This window comes from Cynara cardunculus, unplaced genomic scaffold (assembly GCF_001531365.2).
Source record: "Cynara cardunculus var. scolymus isolate 2C unplaced genomic scaffold, CcrdV1 Un_Scaffold_863, whole genome shotgun sequence".
NCBI lineage: Eukaryota > Viridiplantae > Streptophyta > Magnoliopsida > Asterales > Asteraceae > Cynara > Cynara cardunculus.
The window spans coordinates 62,665-69,820 of NW_020200634.1; the positions used below are offsets into that span (position 1 = coordinate 62,665).

The window sequence follows — 7,156 nt, forward strand, 5'->3', positions numbered from 1 at the left end:
TATATATATATATATATATATATAAAATATAAGTAAAGATAATAAAATTATAATATATATATATATATATATATTTATTTTTAAACTTTTACCTATGAATTTTGGTTCTAAAAAAGTTAAGAAACACAACTTAAATGACGTATCAGTTTTATTAAAAATACCAAAAAAAATTCAAAAAAATAAAAAATAAAAGGTTGGATCGCCCCTGGGGGCGATGGGACAGCCTGGATCGCCCCCTACGGCTAGGTCAAACCCAGTCTTCGAGGTGAACAATTATTTTCTTTTAAGAATTTTTTTTAAATTCAAATGTACGGATCTCCCCAAAAAAATACGAATCGCCCTTTGGGGAGATTTGGGTGGTCAAATACGCAAAACCTCTAAAACCCGGTTATTTTATGACAAAATGTTGTATAAAATGATTATTTTTATAAATTTCCTTATATAATACATGTGAAGTATACAAGGAGAGTATTAATATAATTATATAATATAATATAATTAATATATATATATATATATATTAAATAATAATAATAATAATTAAATATAATATATTATTAAATCGATTTGATGTTTTATGGATTTTAAATGAAAGTATAATTTTCAAAGACTCAACATCCAAATCTTTTAACAGTTTTAAATCTTAAAAAACGTTCTACAAATCAAACATCTTCTAAATTTCTTTTTTGTAACCTTTGTCACTTTCATATATCTCTTTTTGAACAATGATTAAGCTGTGTACGGAAATTTTATTTTATTTTTAGTAAAAATTAAGTTACTTATTATTTGATTAAAGTAAAATAATTTTATTAAATTATTTATAATAACAGAAACCCAACACAATAATTATATAAATTATGGGCTTTTCTTCATAAAGCTGACTTTCCATATGTGCCTTCTTTTTTGTGCCAAACGAATAGCATCTGATCACGTGAACGACACATGTAAGCTCAGCCTGTCAGAGACCCTGCCGGTGCCACCGTTCATGAAATTGCCATCTCATGCACCATCGTCTCCACAATCTCACCTTCTATCTCCCTCACTATCTCCTCCACGTCTCTTTCAAACGCCGTCGACAGCACCCGCCGCATGCTCCGCCCGATATCCCTCTCGATCAACCCGTCTATATCTTCTGATACCTCACAATTGGCACCTGCCGGTATACTTTTCATCCTTTCACATAATTTTCCGATCAACTCCGACCCACACATCCCACATGAATATTCCGGTGTTCTTGGCTTCACATTAAAGTAAGGCTTCACGATTTCCACCAGAAACTCGTCTACTAATTCAAATACCATCCTTCGTTCGGCGGTGGCAGTGGCGGTGGCGGTGGGGTAGTAGAGCTTTTCGAGTTGGTGGAAGATTGAAGGGTGAAGAGGGTGAGAAGGGGAGTACCATTTGGCGATGGAGATCGGGGTGGTGCTGTGGATTCCACAGTGGTTGATGATTCTTGAAATGTAGTCGTCAAAGTGATCGGAAAAACGGTGCCCGGTGGTGGCGGAGGATGAGGTGGCAGCATTGGAATCTTGGACGGAAAGCTTGAGAGTATGAGTGGCATTTGAATTGTACGATGGGTTCAGACTGCTAGGTAACTGCGTCATGCTCACTAAGGACACCTGCAAAATCAAATATTCCACAAACCCACAAGTTAAACCAATAAGCAAACCCCATTTCAAGATAATTGTCAATTTGATTACGTCAAAAAAGAAAAAAATAAATCTTTATAAATTATATAATAAAATAATAAATCATTGGTCTTATTACGTAAATATACCTTTATCTTGAAAATTTGAAACTGTTGTTTTTTTTTGAGAAATGGACACATTTAAACACAAATAATAATCTAATTTCTTGACCAAAAAAAATCATTCAAAAATTAAAATGGTACAAATACCACTGCAGTTACAAACTATTTTTAGACTTTAATTTTGGTGTACGCTTTTGCAGACATTTTTTTTTATCAATTTACTGTACATATAGATATAAAAATATATTGTACACAAAACCCTAACACACATACTTCAGTGTGTTTTTTCAAATTTTATATGCAATTTCGGTGTTCAAAATATACTTAGAAAAATAAAAATGTTAAAAACCTTAATTAATTGAAAATCTTTAAGGAAAAAAATTAGGGTAATTATTTTCAAGAAACCAAGAAATGGATTTTTGTTTATATTTTTAATTAAATTTATTAGGGAATGGAGTTTTATTTCCAAAAAGATGTCATAATTAGGAATATAAAGATAAAAAACTGATGACATCAAAGTTAATGATACAAGGACATGTACCTGCTTTTGAGGTAATCTTGTTGGTGAGGAAGACGATGTCATCTCTTTCTTGAAAGAAAGGAACTTTGTTGAGTTTGTCACACTTACGACATGATTCGGTAATGGAGTTGACTTCTTCTTATTGATCTTGTTCACAAACACCTCATCCTGCGGATGTATCTTCTTCAATCTCAAATCGTATCGTTCACTTGCGATTCTCTTACATTTTTTATCTCTCACCGTAGCTTTGCCCACCTTCGCCAATGGAGTTTGATGGAGTACTGGTGCTGTTTCCGGCTTTGGCTGTGTGTATGAAATGGGTCTGTTGAGATTGTTGTTGATGTCCAACAATCTGAGCTTTGGTGAGCTCGAAAACGGTATCGAGTCATCTCGTTTTGTTTTTGCTGCCGGCAATGGTGGGGGTGGTGATGGTGGTTGTTTCTTTGGTTTGAGCAAAACAAGATTCGAATCTCTTCTCTGCTCGTTATTTAATCTTGTCGCCGGCGACATGGTGTTTGTGATGTCTGTACCTAGTCGCCGGCTGATTCTTTCCCTTACCTGGTTTGCAATCTGTTTTGCGTACTGACTTGAACGCTCGTCGTCTTGCCGGTTGACCAGAAGTTCCGATCTCCGCCGCGCCATTTTCATCTGCAACGACTCGTGTTCTTGACCCCTACTACAAGTGTTGCAGTTCTCTTTGTCGATTTGGAGCGAAAGCCGATGGTGGTAATCGTTATCCGTTGACCGCCTGCTGGCAGTTGATATTCTGGGAGTCACCGGTAATGAACGACTGCGATGGTGGGAGTTCACCGGAGTGGAGGATGATGATGGTCTCGGAGACGAGTATTCTGGGAGAAGATCAAGACCCATTAATCTAGCAACTAGATTAGGTGTTTTAGTACCAGGAGAGCTGCTACATTCTGAAGATAAATCGTCGGTGAATCTTGATCGTTTGGTTTTGATTTGAATACCACCCATCTGCATTAAATTAAAATTAACCAACTTTACGACGGATCCAATGATCGTAGATTATATGATTAAATATTCAAAATATTAATTAAAGATCAACTTACTGGGACATTGAAGTTTGTTTGTTCCTTCTCCTTTAACGACGATGGTGGTGGAGCGACCTCCACCACGGATTCCGGCGACTGCAAGCTGTTCCTCGGTGCTTCTACGCCTGCAACATCGATTACTTAATTAATCGCTGTAAATGAATTCTAAAAAACATACAAAGTTTTATGAATTTTTAGATAGAGAGAACATACCTTGAAGAGCAACATTAGATTGTTGTGGGCTATTAATGGCGGATTCAGACATGAAAGACGGATGATGGAAACGAAACTGATGATTTTGAATATCAAACAGGTTAAAAATGGCACTCATGCAACCAGAAGACGAATTGTTTCTCTCTCTTCTAGTTTTTCTGTTCACACCACCGCTGCCATCTCCGCCACCGCCAGCCTTGTACAACCACTCTCTTCCCATACTCGAACTTGGTTAATTAATTAATTAATCAAGATCAAAACAAAAACCATGAAAACGATTTAAGAGCTTGAATCCATTTCTGCCATTATCATCCAACTAAACTGTTTCTGTATCTCACGGAAAAACACACATCGGGAATTGAAAAAAAGGGAGCAAAAAGAGGAAAGATGACGAACTGGGTATGCCCTTTTTGCAGCTTTAATCTCTCTCTCTCTGTTTTACTGAAAGAGATGAAAAATGGCGGATGGTGCTTTGCTTCCTTTCTCTTGTTCCTTCGTGACTCTGTTTTTAAAACTACGAGGTGGATGGTGATGGTGATGGTGATGGTGGGGGTGGGGTTTAATTTAAATTAGTTAGTTTACTGGGGATCCGAACCCATATACCCGTTTTAGTTTTGAATTGGACTACTGACGTATTTATTGCTGGCTTATTATTCGGTATTCCAACTTTTTGACCCTCTTCCTTCTCTTCAAAACCTTAATTTTTTCTATTTTATTAATAATAAAACCAAAACTTGATTTTTTTTAATTTCGTTCAAAAATTTGTACTTCTCTTAAAGATTATTTTCGACGTTTAATCAAATGACTATTAGTGTTGGGATTCTTTTCAAATTAATGAATTCTTTTGTTTTTACCGGTGACGAACGAAGAAGTGAGAATTTTTAACGATTCTCAAGAGATGGTTTAAATTAAGGGAGTGTTTGTGGTTCATAGAATGGAATTTGAGGAGGAATTGGAATTCATCAAAGAAATTTGGCTTTGAATGATTTTGAATTGAATTTGATCATGTGTTTGGTTGGTAGGAATTCGAAAGAATTCTCTCAAAAAAATTGGAACAATCATCTTTGTTCAGACTATCACACTCATTGCCCCGCCCACACCCTACCAACAACCATGTTACTATTGTCGTCATAACTATCACCCCGCCTTACCCCATACCTAGACCCTGCCCCACCCCTTGCTCCATATGTGGGGGATTGTTGGGGGCAAGGCGGTGGGGGTGGGCTAGAGGCGGGCAGTGGGTGATAGGGTGGTAATTGTGACGACTAAAGTTGTAGGATGGTGGTTAGCAGTGGGTTGGAGTAGAGTAAGGTGGGGCGGGTGGGGACGGGGCAGGATGGTAGGGTGGGTAGGGGTTTAGGCGGCGGAGTGGTATTTGTGACGATGATAGTGGTGGGATATTGGTCGGGTGGTTGGGCCCTGGGAGTGGGTGGGTATGACGACAACATTAGTGGTATGATGTTTAGTGGTGGGTTGGGTTGGGTTGGGTTGGGGTAGGGTGGGGTGTGGGTGAGTGGCGGTTGTGAAGGCGAAAATAGTGGTGGGGGTGGGGGGTTAGGTTTGGGGCGGTGATACAGGATGGTAGCTGTGACAACGACAGTGGGTGGGATGGTGGTTATGTGGTTAGGAGTGAATGAGTATGACGGCGATAGCAGTGACATGGTGGTTAGTGGTGGGTTGGGGTAGGGTGGAGTGGTGGTGAATGGTAGTTGTAACGACGACAATAATGGTGTGGTGGTGGGGGTTAGGTTAAGGGTGTGACAATAGCAATAGTAGTATGGTCGTAGTAAGGATATGCAGTGAGTGATCGAGGAATGGGTAGGTGTAATGACAACAGTAGTGGCATGATGGTTAGTGGTAGGGTAGGGGTGGGTGGCGGCGACAGTACTGGTGGGGGGGGGGTAGGGGTGGGACATGACGAACGATAGTAGCATGGTCATGGTGGGTGATGATGTAATTCAATTGCTTCCATTATGCCAAGAAATGATGAATTCATCAATCTATGGAATTCAATGGAATTTGAAGGACTTCATCTATTTCAAGAAATGAACCAAACAAATGAATTAGAATTTGGTCTAAAGAATTTGTCATTTCAATCCCATCAAATTCTTTCAAATTCTGTGAACCAAACGGATAGTAAGTTTATACAAAATGAAAATTGAAGAAACAATTATTAATTGGGTAAGGTAAACCTATCCAAATTCTAACATTTGTATTTGAATATTCTAAATTATAACAACAATGTTGTTCTTATTTTGAACATTATAATTAAACTATTTTTACAATTTTGAAATTCGATAAATTTTGTCTTCAATATATATCTTATAATTTTCTGTTTCTATAAAATATCTTTTAAATAAAAGATTTGTTTGGTGTTAGGCCATGGCTATGAATTTGGTAAATGTTTCTTATTGAAAACGGTGCATACCCAATTTCTTAATCTTTAATTCGTTATTGTAACTAAAAAAATCAAGATTCTGTTTGATTTTGAAAATAAATTTAATATAAATTTGTATTTAGTTTTAAACAAATATGCTTCTAATCTCATTAACCATGTATCGATCTAGCCGTTATACATCACATGCTATTCAAATTAAGTCTCTGCATGTGCATATATGTTATTGTGTAAGTTTATATATATTTAACATATACACATATATAGGATTGAGTTCACGTAAGACCATCATGTTTTTGTAGTACCCGTGAGACAACTTTTTTTACACTTGAAATTTCACAGTGAAACGATGTGAAGGTAATCTTCACAGTGTTTTTGTTGTGAAGGTTCGACTTTTATTTACCTTCACAGCGTTTTGCTGTGAAGTTTCAAGTGTAAAAAGTGGTCTCATGGGTCTCACAAAAATAGCATAGTCTTACGTGATCCCAAGTCTATATATATATACGGTTGGGTTCACGCGAGACCAAGGGTTTTTCGTGAGACCCGTAAGACCAATTTCTGTTCATTGATCAACTTTATAAGCTAATGGTCTAAAGTTGTACGGTGGCAATTTTGTAATTGTGAATGTTTAGATTGTAGATCTAATCCAAGAGTTGAGAATTGGTCTTACGAGTCTCACGAAAAACCCTTGGTCTCACGTGATCCCAAGTCTCTCTCTCTCTCTCTCTCTATATATATATATATATATATATATATACGTAATAAATAAGTAACTTTGGGGACACGTGTCATGTTTCTGTGCGGCGGTTATTGATTTTTCCCGCCTAAACATATATCAAGACACGATTTTCACTTACGGTTCAAATAGGTCTATTTAAGTGATATCTGTCCCTCTACACGTTTATTTTTCTGTTTTCGTGGTTTAAGTTGAATTTAAGTCTGAAGACAGCATAACTCTGTAAAAATTCAGAGTTGTAAGTCTGAATTTAAATCTGGAGTGGTTATCAAAACCGGGTTTAAAATTTCAAATTCGGATTTTTGAAACATTTTTCACAAAGCAATATTACCCGGGAAAAAAAAATTCCAAACTGACCTGGCAGCTCGACCCCAGCCTAGGGCTCTGCCCCTTGGACCCTGCTATGGGCTGCCGCCCCTTGGACCCCGCCACCGGGGGAGCTGCCCCAGGAACCCTTTCGTTAGGAGTTTCGCCCCTAAATCAAAAT

The 7,156-nt window shown here is 37.5% G+C and overlaps 1 pseudogene; it reads right to left on the bottom strand.

Annotated features, from left to right (window-relative positions):
• Window positions 1-983: 983 nt before the first annotated feature.
• LOC112502060 lies at window positions 984-3,758 on the bottom strand (annotated as a pseudogene).
• Between the last annotated feature and the right edge of the window lie 3,398 nt (window positions 3,759-7,156).